Source organism: Phoca vitulina, unplaced genomic scaffold (genome assembly GCF_004348235.1).
Source record: "Phoca vitulina isolate PV1807 unplaced genomic scaffold, GSC_HSeal_1.0 scaffold39, whole genome shotgun sequence".
Taxonomy (NCBI): Eukaryota; Metazoa; Chordata; class Mammalia; order Carnivora; family Phocidae; genus Phoca; species Phoca vitulina.
Window position 1 is genome coordinate 11,052,145 of NW_022589742.1, and position 15,681 is coordinate 11,067,825.

Here is a 15,681-nt window from a genome sequence, read left to right on the forward strand (position 1 = left end):
TGCCCCTGTGTGTGCTTTAGGGGGACAGCGGGCTCCTCGGTGAGGTCCTTGGGAAGATAAGAGCCTGTCGTGGAAGGCTTTTGAGCAAGGCTCCAGCCCTAGAACTTGCTCCTCGCCCCCGACAGTGCCATTCTCTTTTCTCTGCCTAAGTGGGGAGACCAGGTAGGGCCTGGTCCAAACACCCCAGAGATACATACCAGGAGCAAGTGGGATTTCTCTCTGGAACGCAACGTTGGTTTCACATCTTGAAGTCAATGTTTTACTCCATATTAACATAAGCAGGGGGAAACCTGACCATTACAGTAGGTGCGGGAAAGAGATTTGACAAAATCCAACACCCGTCCATGATAAAGATTTTCAACAAAATTGGTATATGGAAAGGAATTTTCTCAACCTAGTAAGGCGTGTCTACATAATCTTATAGTGCGCATAACACTCAATGATGAAAGAATGAAGATTTTCTCTACACATCGGGACCAATGCAGGATGTGCACTTTTGCCCTTTCTATTCAACATTATAGAGGAGATCCTAGCCTGTGGAATAAGCTCCTCATCCCCCCCCCCGCAATAAAAACATTCTGATTGGAAAGGCAGAAATAAAACTATCTTTATTCACCGATGATCCTATATGGAGAAAATCCCAAGAAATACACATAGACAAAAAGGCACTAGACCCGTAACTGTATCTGGCACAGGCCACAGGACACAAGATCAATATTAAAATAGCAACTGCATTTCTATATACTAGCAACAAAAATTCAAAAATGGAATAAAATAATTTGAAAAACACTGCTGGGAAAGTTTAAAGAAGCTCTAGATAGAGGGGCGCCTGGGTGGCTCAGTTGGTTTAGCGGCAGGCTGTTGATTTCAGCTCGGATCATGATCTCAGGGTCCTGGGATGAGCCCTGCGTGGGAGTCTGTGCTCAGCAGGGAGTCTGCTTGAGGATTCTCTGTCTCCCTCTGCCTCTGCGCCTCCCCCTGCTCGTGCTCACTTGGTCTCTGTCTCTCGAATAAATACATAAATAAATAAATAAATAAATAAATAAATAAATACATACATACATAAATAAATATTTTTTAAAAGAGGGTATAGATAGAGACATTTCATGGTTTGGAAGACTGAATATTGTCAAGATGGCAATCTTCCCCAAATTTATCTGGAGATTGAACACAAACTCTATCCAAATCTCAGCTTAATCTCCTGTCGAAATTGACGAGCTGATCCCAGAATGTATGTGGAAATGTAGATGACTTTAAATATCTAAAACATTTTGAAAAACAAAGTTGAGGATTTACCATACCTATCTCAAAACTTAGTATAAACCACAGTAATGAAGACAGTGTGGTGTCGGTGCAAAGATAAGTGTATAAATCAGTGGAACAGACTGAGAGAGTATAAACAAATCCCTACATATATGATCGATTGATTTTTATTGTGGCAAAATACACAGAACATGAAATTTACCGTTTTAACCACTTAAGGGTTACAACCCAGTGGCATGGAACACATTCACGATATTGCGCATCTGTCACCGGTGTCACGTTCCAGATCATTTTCGTTACCTCACAGTGGGGACACCATACCCATTAAGCTCTCGCTCCCCATTCCTTCCCTACCCCTGCCCCTGGCAACCAAAAATGTGCTTTCTGTCTCTATGCCTCTTCTGGATGTTTCATAAAAACGGAATCATACAATATGTGACCTTTTGTGTCTGGTTTCTTTAATTGAGCAAAAGGTTTTGGAGGTTCGGAGGGATGGTTGCCCGTGTCAGCACTTTGTTCCTTCTGAGCGGGTGAATTCTACTCCATCGTCCGGATAGACCACTTTTGTTTAGCCATTCACACGCTGATGGACATTTGGGTTGTTTCTACCTTTTGGATCTTATGGATAGTGCTGCTACGGTAAACATTCATGAACAAGTTTTGTTTGAACACCTGCTTTCGAGTTTTGGGGTCCATATCGAGGAGTGGAATTCCTGGATCACATGGTTATCCCCTGTTGAACTTCCTGAGGAAACGCCACACTGTTCCGCACGGAGGCCGCCCCACTGTCTTCGGCTAGTGATGGATGATGCTTCTGACTTCCCCACATCCTCTCCGATACTTGTTCTTTTCCTGTTTTTAAATGATGGTCCTCCTAGTGGGTGTGAAGTAGTGTCTCAGTGTAATTTTAATTTGCATTTCCCTAATGACTAAGGATGTTGAGCCTCTTTCCATTTGCTTGTTGGCCATTTGTAGGTCTTTGTACAAAGAGTCGTACTTGGGGATACATTTGACCAAAGATGTGCAAGACCCGTACCGCGAAAACCTCAAAAGAAATTAAAGAACAAATGTAAATGCAGAGCTGTATCATGCTCATAGATTTGAAGACTCGGTATTGCTATGGGTCAACTCGACAAAACCGACGTATGGATTCAGGGCACTCCCAATAAGCTCACAGCAGGACTTCTGAAGGAGATTACCAAGGTGATTCCAACGCTTACACGTAAATGCAGGAGGCTGAGGACAGCCCAACACTTCTGAAAATGAACCGAGTTTCAGGACTTTGACTACCTAGTTTCAAGACTTACAGCCATCATCCGGGCCTTGTGCTCTTGCAGAAAGATAGAGATCAATGGACAGAACGGAGAGTTCAGAATATACTCAGAACTACACGGAGGATGGACTTTGGACGGAAGCGTCAAGGCAATCCAAGAGAGAAAGGATAATATTTTCAAGAAATAGTACTGGAAACATCGGAAAAGCATGCCCATAAAAACGCAACTTGACCCTAAGCTCGCATCACATACAAAAAGTAACTCAAAACCATGACAAAGATGTCAGAGACGAAACCACATTCTACGCCCCTGCAGGGACTGCAGTTCTCAGCTCAGCGGCTGGGCGGGCTTCTCCCCGATGTCAAATTTGAGAAAAAGTCAGACCCTGTCACCCCGGGAATCACAGCGAAACGGCTAACGCAGATGCCCTGCACGCTCACCTTGACACCCACACCCCCCACCGCCTTTTTGTGCCCCAAGACCTCCTTCCCTCCCCCTTATCAAAAACTGCCCTGCGGGGCCGACCGGCCCTCCCGCGGAAGGCCCGAGCAACGCCCCCGCCGGGCTTTCTGGTGTAGTTCAGGGGAGTCGCCAGCAGGTGGCGCTGCTCCCACAGCGCAGGCCAGACCGGGGCGGAGCAAAGAGCCTTCCGTCCAGCTTGGGCGGAACTAGCTTCCGGTAAATGGGTCGACCACGAGGATCAGACACACAGGTTTTCGAGGTACCCGAGGTGCAAGATCTTGAGCAAAGACCCGTGAACGGATGATGTGCTTCGGCTGACATGCATGCTCCAACCGTGATGCTCAAACACGGCGGGGGGAGCAGGGCGCCCCCGTGTCCCCGGGGTCTGTTCCGAACACCATTAGTACCGGGAGATGGTCAGCGCCTTCTTGGATCGCGGCGCCGGGCGGCTGCCGCAGGCTTGGGAGGGGGAAGCAGCTGGGTTGGAAGCCCGGCTGTTCGGCTTAGGAGCGGGCGCCAGGCCCCTCATCCTTGCTGTCTGCCCTTCACTTTCTTCGTGTGCACGGGGATTCGTAATTCCGAGGTCCCGTGCGCAGTCGGGGAAGCCACGCACGTCTAGGACTGAACGCCGAGCCCGGAGCCCGACACGTGGCAGCCGTCGGTAAAGGAGGACTCGTCTTTATTGGCTCCGAGCCTTCCTTCGTAGCTCGTCCTTCAGGCTGCTCCGTGTCCCGGACGGCGCCAAAAGGCAGCCCCGTGTCGGTGTCACGGCCACGGACTTCGTCGTTGGGCCCAGCAGCTGCACCCCTCCCCAGGGGCCGTGGGAAGAGCCCCGGGCCTCCCTGAGCCCCAGCTTCGTGGCCGCGACAAGCAGCATGTGCCGCGTGCCCCCGGCAGGCTGTCCCGGGGACCAGACGCCGCCGCGCTGCGGGGCTGCCGGGCACCGAGCAAGGGCCGCGTACGGCACAGCTGCGGGGGCGCCCTGCACCCCGGGAGCGCCGTCCACCGCGCGCCGGGCCCCGGAGACGACTCCTTCCCTCGGCCGTGTCCGCGCCCTGTCCGGTCCCTCTCCTCCGCCAGCGCTCGGGGGCCGCGGGGCGGGGGGGGGGGGGGGGGGGGCAGCAGGGGTGGGAAAGGAGAGAAAGGAGAACCTGAGACGGAGGGGGTTCCATCCGCCCACGTGTGTCCGGCTTCGGGAAAGACAGCCGCCTGTGACTCCGACGGGGGGCCTGCAGCTCCGGGCCGCAGGGACGTCCCCGACGCTCCCGGGTCCCCTCTGCGCCCGGCTTTGCTGGGAACGGCCTGCGTCCTCGCGCGCCTCGCCGTTTGGCCCCAGCAGCCACAGCAGCGAGCCTCTTGGTGCCGTCTGTCTGTCTGTGTGTGTCGCCAGCGCCCCTGGGAGCCCCGAAGCACAAGAGCCTGGCCACATCCCTCCCTGCTCTGATCTGCCCTCAGCCTCCACTCATCCTTCTCTCTTCTTTTCCATCACATGGGTCTTCCAAGGAGCACAGCGACTTCCTCAGCCTCTTTTGCTGCAGAAGGCTTAAAATTGCAAAGTCTGCCACATTCCTTTCTCTGGAACCCTCACATAACCCTCACATAACCTTAGCCTGACCTGGGGCTCCTGAGGTCCTTATGTTCCCACTACCCAGTTAAAATACACTTGTCCTGGGAACCCCTTCCCTTAAGAATAACTTCTGCTTTTTAAATTCACGCTGGTAGTTTATCCTGACCATTGTAGTTCTCAGTCATGAAAGGTGATTGACATGCTAGTTTGTAGATCAGTCTCTGATGAGTTTACCTCAACTCTTGACTCTTGTAAAAATGAGATCATTACCCTGTAATGCCGAGGACCAGGCCTTAGTCGTGGTAACCAAGCAGGTTGTGACCACAGATCTGTTTATGGCACACTCGAATGTTCAAATTCAAAATGTTCCAAGTCAAACTTGTCTTTTCTAAAAATCAAAAATAGTGCTCGCTTCGGCAGCACATATACTAAAAATCAAAAATACCCTTCTTTTCTTCCTTGGCTCCCTATCTTGGGTGGTGTTACCAACCATCCACCCAGAAATCAGGAGTCATGTCTGATCTGAGTTGACTATATCCTTCTCCCTCAAGTATCCAGGTAGGAAGACTTCACTCACTGTGGCTTTCCCAATCCCCATCAGCCTTGCCTTGGTTTAGATACAAATTATTTCCCCGTTGCTTCTCTACAAGTTTCCTTTCACTGTCTACCTCTTCCCAGGTTTTCAGCCCCGCCCCGTGCCAATGCCAAATTCATCCCCATCCCTGATAATGTGATTCATGTAAAACATAAATATGGCCTTGCCACTCTCCTCTCAAACATCTTTCAAGAAATCTCAACATTTAGGAGTGGGACACACCTCTCCAGAGCCTCTGATCCCTTTTCTCTGAGTCCAGTTTCCAATGCACAGAGTGCACACTGAGGTTTGTTTTCCTGCTCTCCAGAGAATAACAAGCTTAGTAAAGCACTTGATGTTCAGGAGGACCTGGATTTTCAGTTGCTCTCCAAGGCAGATTACATTTCACAAACGTCATGGAAATGATCAAACATGGGGAAGTTGAAAAATAATACCAGAAACTGCATGTTCCCCTCATTTATGTACAATAAGTATCACCCCCTAGTCAATCAGGCTTGATCTCTGCCCCTTCCCCTTTCCTCCTACCCTGGGATTATTTTTATTTCTATTTTTTATTTTTTTTAAGATTTTATTTATTTATTTGACAGAGAGAGAGAGCACAAGCATGGGGAGCGGCAGGCAGAGGGAGAAGCAGGCTCCTCCTCTCCGCTGAGCAGGGAGCCCGATGCGGGCCCGGCTCGATCCCAGGACCCCGGGATCATGACCTGAGCCGAAGGCAGCTGCTTAACCATCTGAGCCACCCAGGCGCCCCTAACATGGGATTATTTTTAAATGAATCTCATATATTATATATGAGTATGTATAGGAAATAGCTTTCAAAAAGGGGACCAGAAAGCCTTATGAAGAACTCCAAGTGTGCAATCTTCGGATCTGTTGTATTCATCCATTTTATTGGCTTGTGAAATAGTTCAGACATCCCCAACACCAGGAATGTGGCTGACTTTGCAATTTTAATTTAATTTTAATTAATTAATTAAGAGAGGGGGTGGGGGAGGAGCAGAGGGGAGAGTCAGGATGGGGGAAAGAATCTCAAGCAGACTCCCATGCTGAGTGCCGAGCTTGGATCTGGGGCTCGATCTCACGACCCATGAGATCATCACCTGAGCCAAAATCAAGAGTTGGACACCCAACTGACTGAGCCTCCCAGACACCTCCCCCGCTCCCCTCATACTTCTAGGGGAAGCCCGTGCTCTCTGTACCTTTTCATTACCTTCCTTGGATCGACACTAGACCCTGCTACTAGGAGACTGAATGCCCCATCCTGAGAAACCAGGTGCCCTAAGCTGTCCTCCCTGACTGGTGATGCCTGAGGTTTACCAATTTATTAAGGAAAGGAAGGCGGTAGGTAAATTAATTACCCCTTGTGAGAAGGGGTCCTTTGGGCCACTACATGAAGGCCACAGATGCATATTTGAGGATTATACAGTGTTGAGGGAAATCTCCTGACCCTGCTCAGGGTAAGACAGAGTTGGGGTGACTAGTATGGTCCTAGAGAAGATCATATAAGAAGACAGGAGGATCTGACACCAAAAATAAAAGCAACAAAAGCAAAAATAAACAAGTGGGACTGCATCCAACTAAAAAGCTGCTGCACAGAAAAGGAAACCACCAACAAAACAAGGCAACCTACTGAATGGGAGAAGATACTTGCAAATCATACGTCTCATAAGGGATGAATATCCAAATATATATAAAGAATTCATACAACTCAATAGCAAAAGAACACAATGTGATTTAAAAATTGGCAGAAGATCTGAATAGATGTTTTTGCAAAAGAAGACATATAGATGGCCGACAGGTGGCGCGAGCCAAGCTACTCATGCTGTTTGACAAGGTCCAAGTATGGGGGACGATCCTGCAAACAGGAGACTCAACAGCTGGCTCCTGCTATTCTCTTTCATTTTGTTTATGGCAATCTTTGTAATTGTGGGAATATTTCTGGGCTGGCTTCTGCTATTCTCTTTCATTTTATTTATGGCAATCTTTATAATTGTGGGAATATTTCTGGGGTTTCATGATAAAGTGACTACTCATCTTAGTTACGCCTATCTAAGCAATCATAATGAAACTAATTCCACGAAGAATTAGTTTCTATAGAACAAAATAACAAGACGGTCACGCTCTGTCTAGCACCTTTCTCTTTGCGTACTGTTTTTTAGTTTTGGCGAAAGCCAATAAGCAGAAATCAATAAAGGTCACGTTAATCATTATAAAGGAAAAATGAAAGAAGGCTATGGCTGTAATCCAGAAAATGATCTAAGATTTGGAAAAACAAAAATATCCTAACATATAAATAAAGTTCCTCCGAGGCTGTCAGGAGGAGATGCTTGCACCCTGATCCTGTGTCTGTGTCTCCTCATTCGCCGACGCCGTCCTTTCCTACGAGAGACCCACCCCGGCTGGAGCTGGACTCCCGCAGACAGGTACATGAAAAGATACCATACATCATTTAATCATCAGGGACATGGAAATCAAAACCACAATTAGATATCACTTCACACCTGTTAGAAGGGTTAGTATCAAAAAGCCTAGAAGTAGCAAGTGTTGGCCAGGATGTGGAGAAAAGGGACCCTTGTGCACTGTTGGTTGGAATGTAAATCACAGCCACTATGGAAAACAGTACGGAGGTTCCTCAAAAAATGAAAAACAGAATGACCATATGATCCAGCAATTCCACTTCTGGGAAAACAAAAACACTAATTTGAAAGAATATATGCAACCCTATGTTCATTGCAGCATTATTTAAAATAGACAAGATACGGAAACAACCTAAGTGTTCACTGATGGATGAATGAATAAAGAAATTGTGACACACACACACACACACACACACAATGGAATATGATCCAACCATAAAAAAAGAAAGGAAATCTTGCCATTTGCAAAAACATGGATGGACCTACCTCCAGGGCATTGTGCTAACTGAAGTAAGTCAAATAGCAAAAGACAAATACCATATGATTTCTCTTATATGCAGAATCTAAATATATATCCATATATATAACTATACATATATAACATATATATACATATATAACATATATAGTTGTATATATATTTGTATATACACACACACAAAACTTAAATCATGGATACAGAGAACAGATTTGTGGTTGCTAGAAGCAGGGGATTAGGGGTGGGAGAAATGGGTCAATTGTTTGGGGGTTTTTAGTTTGCATAAATTGGAAAAAAAAGAAGCAATAGGTATTTAGAAATATAATAACTGAAGGGTTGCCTGGGTGGCTCAGTCGGTTGAGTAACCAACTCTTGATTTTGGTTCAGGTCGTGATCGCAGGGTCATGAGATCGAGCCCCACATTGGGCTCTGCCCTGGGCCTGGAGCCTGCTTAGGATTCTCTCTCTGCCCCTCCCCCACGATCTCTCTCTCTCTCTCAAATTAATAAATAAATATCTGGACTCTGCGCTCAGTAGGGAATCTGCTTGAGATTCTCTATCCCTCTCCCTCTGCCCTTCCCCTCCGCTCGCACATGCTCTAAATAAATAAATAAATAAAAATCTTGAAAAGAAAAGAAATACAATAACTTAGCAGTGACAATTTAAAGGACAGTGACAGAAGGTCGCACATCAGTGCCAGCACTTGGGGCCTACTGACTCATGCACTCTCTTCCAGATGGTTGTCTCAGATTCCTGGTAGATAAGAATTCATTACACAGGGTGCTTTTATAAATAAATCTAAGGTCTTAAATGTAAAATGAACATATGTTAATGAAAGGAAAGAAAAGAAAAGAGAATGAGAGGGTTTTTTTTTTAAGCCCTAAGCATATATATTTTTCTTTACCCTCACATTTAGTGAGCCGGGGCGGGGCGGGGAGGGCACTGTTTGAATTCAGGCAGGTTCCAAAGGGAATCTCTGTTTTTTCCCTCTTAATTAGTTGTGTTTCTTGATAAAGCAGCTATATCGTCCGAGGAACTTCCTGAGGTATGGGTGTTGTAATTCTCGAATTCAAATAAAGATAAACAAATAATTTGAATTGTTGGTTGTTGCATCCTACAATGCAGATGAACACAGTTCTTTCCAGTGTTGCTCAGCACTAAATACCATGAAGAGGAGAAGTAATCATACAGAGAAGCACAATACAAACAAACAGACTCTTATATACAGAGAACAAACTGGTGATGGGCAAATTAGGTGAAGGGGATTAAGAGGTACAAACTTCCAGTTATAAAATAAATAAGTCACAGAGGTGAAAAGTACAGCATAGGGAATACAGTCAATAATATTTTTATAATGTTTTGTGGTGATACATGGTAGCTACACTTGGGATGAGCCTTAAGTAATGTATAGAATTGTCAAATCAATATGTTGCACATTTGAAACTAATATTACATTGCATGTCAATTATATTTCTTTTAAAAAAAAATTATGTATTTATTTGAGAGAGAGAGAGACAGAAAGCACAAGCATGGGGAGTGGCAGAGGGAGAAGCAGGTTCCTGGCTGAGCAGGGAGCCCGATGTGGGGCTCGATCCCAGGACCCTGGGATGTTGACCTGAGCCGAAGGCAGATGCTTAACCGACTGAGCCACCCAGGCACCCCAATCCTCAATTATATTTCAATTAAAAAAATAAGCACAACTGGGGTGCCTAGCTGGCTCAGTCAGTGGAGCATCTGACTCTTGATTTCAGGGTTGTGAGTTCAAGCCCCACATTGCATGTAGAGATGACTTAAAAATAAAATCTTAAAAAAAAAAAAAAGCACAATAAAGCAGGGGCAAAATATTAAACACAAGACTGCACTGATGAACATGAAAGTATGCGTTTAGATAATTCTCATCAGAAAGAAAAAGAATCTTAGAAATGCCATAACTGAGATTTATTTTCTTGATGAAATTAAATTTGAATTCATATTATTGTTATCATTATTTAGAGAAGGGGGAGGGGCAGAAGGAGAGGAAGAGAGAGAAACTTAAGCAGGCTCCACGCCCACACGAGCCCTTCGCAGAGCTTGATCCTGCGACCTGAGATCATGACCTGAGCCGAAAGCAAGAGTCAGACGTTTAACCCACTGAGCCACCCAGGCACCCCTTGAATTCGTATGATTATTAGCAGTGTATATTGGAATGGCTAAAACTTATATCATTGTTATCATTATTAAATTTTACGACAGATTCCTGGATTTCAGGGTGTGACTTTTATTTTCTGTCTTGAATTGATGCAAAGCAGTCTTTTTCTTGGTCTCTCTTAAGGTGACATCTACCGATTCGGTGCAGTGCAGTTCCCTGGTTGGTCCATAGCCCTCTGACCAGTGGGGTCAGCCTTTTAGATTCCTGCTTCTCCTCACACAGACAAGCCTTGGAAAGTGCATCGACTGTTATTTTTCTAACTCTGACTTGTCATGTAGACACAACTTTGGTTTTCACTTGGGTTTGGCAGCCATGCAGTTTGTTTTGGAGGCTCTATATAAAATCATCCACACTGGCAGTTCCAACAGCAGAGTTGGGACTAATATTACGTGCACGAGTATACTCGGGGCTGAATGAATCAGGCAGAGTGGCTGGCATCACGACAATTTTCAGACAGACTCTCAGCTTCCTGAAAATTTAAACACTGCTCCTTAAGAAACACATGATTTATCATTAATCTTCTAGAGTCTTCATTTATTTTTCTTGTACTTTTAATATAGCCATTCTTGGGGCCATTAAACACACACACACACACACCCACACACCCCTATTCCCAGCCATTACTTGGATTCAACTCACTGTCAAAACTACCTTGTTTTTTTGCTTTGTTCTCCACATTCTTGGAAAAAGAAAACACCTAAAATTAATATAACGTTGTATGTTAATTATACTTAAAAAAATTTCACCCTCAGGGCGCCTGGGTGGTTCAAGTCGGTTAAGCATCTGCCTTCGGCTCAGGCCAAGATCTCAGGGTCCTGGGATCGAGTCCCGCATGGGGCTCCCTGCTCAGCGGGGAGTCAGCTTCTCCCTCTCCCCCTGCCCCTCCCCCTGCTCATGTTCTCTCTCTCTCTCTCTCTAAAATAAATCAATAAAATCTTAAAAAAACAACTCACCTTCCAATTTCTTCCCTCCATGAAAGAACTGTTTTGTTTTGTTTTGTTTTTAAAGATTTTATTTATTTGACAGAGAGAGACACAGCGAGAGAGGGAACACAAGCAGGGGGAGTGGGAGAGGGAGAAGCAGCCCTCCCGCAGAGCAGGGAGCCCGATGCGGGGCTCCATCCCAGGACCCTGGGATCATGACCTGAGCCGAAGGCAGATGCTTAACGGCTGAGCCACCCAGGCGCCCCAGAACTGTTTTTTTTTTTTTAATGTAAATACACTACCATGGAATGAGGAGACTTGTGTTGATTATGGAATCAATGTGGGTAGTGGATTTAGTGCATGTTATTCAACTCCGAGGATGTTTTGAAGTCAATCATGTAAATCAGACTGTGTAGCCAGACCTAATCAGGAAACTGCCAAGCGAAACCAAATTTAGTAAGCTCTGCTGCTCTCTTCAGATATTATAACTTTTTATAAGATCTTCATAGGAATGTTGTTCTGTGCAAGTGCTTTCAGCATATCTATTTGATCTTTTTTATAAGGAGACAGTATACATTCTAAGTTATATACTGGATACACACAGACACACACACACAGACACACACACACACACACACACACACACTTCCCCTGCTCAGATGTTTTCAGATGCATGTAAATTCATATCTGACTTCAGGCAATGGCATTGAACCAGAACCCAGACTCCCACTGAAATCTGGTCAGTTGGCCATAGGATTATGGGATCATTTTGATGCAAAAAAAAAAAAAAGAATTCAGGAGGCCCAGAACTGGAAACAGTGGGCACACAGTTAAATCCTGTTTAAACTGGTATCAGGACCTTGGTCCCTTAACTCTGAAGCGTTTGCCATTACATCACAGCGCCTGCTTTTACCAAATCTCGGCAAGGGCAGAGTCAGAACAGTGAAGTCAGAGGCCCACTTCGGGCATGGCAGTGTGAGGAGCTCCACGGGCCCGCCCCCGAGTGAAACCGGTGGAAATTATTTCCAAACCAGCCATTTAAAGTCTCTGGAAATGGTGCTAAGGGAATGCAGTAAATGAAGAAACATTTCTTTAAGAAAACCTACTAAAACAGCTCTTCATGGGTTTGATGTGATTTGTCTTTGGGGCGCTGTGCCTTTCGCTTTGTCTCTGTCTTTCGGTTGCTTTCATTATTTACAAGATGTGCATTTGTGGGGCGCCTGGGTGGCTCAGTTCTTCGGCTCAGGTCATGATCCCGGGGTCCTGGGATCGAGCCCCTTATCGGGCTCCCTGCTCAGCGGGGAGCCTGCTTCTCCCTCCCCCACTCCCCCTGCTTGTGCTCTCTCTCTCTCTCTCTCTCTCTCGCTATCTCTATCTCCCTCTGTCAAATAAATAAATAAAATCTTCTTTAAAAAAAACCCGTATGTGCATTTGTGCTTACACAAAGGATCTTGGAATTTTATAGATGGAAAGATGTCAAAAGCTATGAATCTTAGAGTACTGAACTAGACCCCAAGACTGAGTGATTTCCTGCGAAGTCTCTTTATTGCCATTTCTTTTTTTTTGCAATATTTTTTAAAGATTTTTATTTATTTGTCAGAGAGAGAGAGAGAGCACAAGCAGGGGGAGCAGCAGAGGGAGAGGGCGAAGCAGGCTCCCCGCTGAGCAGGGGGCCCGATGCAGGACTCAATACCAGGACCCTGAGATCATGACCCGAGCCCAAGGCAGCCGCTTAACCGACTGAGCCACCCAGGCGTCCCTCCTTAATGCCATTTCTTTTGAGAATTTTACAGATGACCAACTGTTGATTTCTCCCGAGCTACCCTTGTTGATGTCCTTGTGACACTTGTTCGTTGGTTTGATTTCTTGGATTTTGTAAAATACTTGCGTTCTTCTCATAAAATTTGTTGTTGTTGGAGAAGCTCCCACTTGTAGGTTTTTATTATTTGCAATGTATGCAAATGTGATCAAGGAAGCATGTGGTTCTGCCATCAAAGATATTTACCAGAGCAGAGCTCTGAGCTCTGTAATTTGAGGCACTGATGTCTGGGGGGAGGGAGGGGATGTTGGTGGCAGGGTGAGGGGGCTCCAGGCCAGAACTGAAGTTCTTCCCTTTTAAGGTAAGAAAGGTAGTAGATAATCTGACGCCTCGTTCCTATGAAAAGTGGCCACTTGATGAAGATTGCAAGTATGTGTCCAGATACTGTGGGGGCGATGGAGCATCTTCTGTTCCCGCTAGAAAAAGGCAGAGGTAGCGTGACCAGCCTGGTTCTGCCCAAGAACAGTCCAGAAGTCATGAGAATCAAAACTGGAAGCAACAAGCACGCAGTTAATTCCGGCTCAAGCCTGTATTAGAATCTTGGTCCCTTAAAAATATGAAATATTTCTCATTGTACTACACTACATGGTCTTAGAAAGCCTTAGTAAGGGCTGGATTCGGAGAGGCAGGTCAGTGATGATTATTTGTGGCGCTGTCCCTTAAAAAGATCAGTACATTTCCCACTACTTGTATAACATTTCCAATGAACTAAAATTGCATGTCCTCTGCACAGCTTACCGTGATTCAAACTTTCGGCAAATAGCCTTATCACTGGCATCAACCCCCCCGCCCCAGGGGAAGGGAGAGCAAGACTGTGGCCGTCTGTTCTGCCTGAAGATGCGCGCCCCGGGGCAGTGGGGCACAGGTCTCTCCCTGGGATTTCTTTTTTTTTCTTTAAGATTTTATTTATTTATTTGAGAGAGAGAGAGAGACAGAGCATGAGCAGGGGGGAGGGGCAGAGGGAGAGGGAGAAGCAGGCTTCCCGCCGAGCCGGGAGCCCGATGCGGGGCTCGATTCCAGGACCCTGAGATCATGACCTGAGCTGAAGGCAGACGCTTCACCGACTGAGCCACCCAGGCGCCCCTCTCCCTGGGATTTCATAAGGATCTTGGGCTGCGGGCGTGAGCGGCTCAGTTCTTGCCGCCCAGTCAGGAGGGGCCCCAGCTGCAGTGTCTCCGGTCCTGCGGGAGGGGAGCCTCAGCATGCGGAGTGCAACATACCTCCCCTCCTGGTCTCCCACGGCAGCTGCAACTGTATATATAAATATGCCCATTAGTACCCTCTGTGTTAAGGAATGGATTGTCCGTGGGGCTGGGAGCCACTCCTCCCCAGCTATGCTCAGCCTCACCGCAGACAGTGCCCTGTCCCCACAGTGTGCGTCCCTTGTCCCTCTCCCCAGAGAGTCTCAGAAAAGCTCTTCTGGGCGGTGAGCAGTTTGTAAGGGACTTAGGGGTGACGTGAACAGATGGCCGGTGACATGCAGGGTATTAATACCGACAAGACTCCATTTCAGCACAGGTGGCAACAGATGGCCTTTCCAAGCTTGTGATGGGGACCCAGTAATGACTCTTTGTCACAGCTCAGATGCGGCTTGGATGCCTGGCTCCACTGGCTGCCCAGTGATAAAGGAAATTTGCAACTTGTAACGTATGTGGGCCCTGCTCCCGGGCTCCCAGGGAAGCTGTACTTGAACATTTACCAAGGTCAAAATGCCTCGGCAAAACCTCAGACCATGGGCTCTATTTCTGCCCTGGGCACACAGCGTATGTCTGCCTCATTAAAACAAACAAACAAACAAACAAACAAAACAACAACAAAACAAAAACAAAAAGGAGCATTCCAAACATAAAGATAAGAAGAACAACAACAACCAAAAACCCCTCCCTGGTTCCCATAAGCTGTGGGTCAAACAGCTTGCGCATACTGAAAACATAAGATAAAGTCTGTAACTTTCTGGAATGTCCTTCCTCTTGATGACTTGTAACTCTTTATATAAAAAAACCACATATAACCCTGCACCAAATGTTCCTTCCCCGGAGCACTCTGTTCTTTGTGAAGAAGGGCAGCTGTCCTAACTTGGGCTTGAATAAAATTCTTTTCCTTTCTCTTTAAAAATTTTGAACAATGTTTGTGCATTTTGTGTGGACACCAGCCAAGTGTCTTCCGTCAGCTGTTAGAGATTCTCTGAGCTGTCATCATCCACATACCAGGGAGTGCTTAGGGTTGGTTCACCCTGCCCTAACTCCCCCAGAGAGATTCTAAGAGCCAACGGGAGGTTCTGGCCTGGATGGGGGTGGGGGTCTGGGCCTGGGGAAAGAGACACTGGGGGCGGCAGCATGTGTTATTAAATGCCCTCAATAGAAAAATAAGATCTGCAGGGCAAGAAGCTAGAGAAAACTATGGGAGACTTGGGGATTTCTCACATCTGCTTTCCATTTGGGATCAGCAGGTATAAACAAACAGTCCCCCCCCCCCCAGACACACATATATACACACAGATAAACAGATAAAAAAGGCAGCCTGGGTGTTTGCTCCCAACAGGAAACCGAGGCAATCATAGGGTTCACCTGAGGTGTTGTTTCACTCTTAGGGAACACTACCCTGGCTGCTTGACATCCAATGTCAGAAAACTGTCATTTTGTATATTTTAAAGGCTTTTTTTTCTTTTTACTTGTGGATAATTCTGGGTTAGCTAG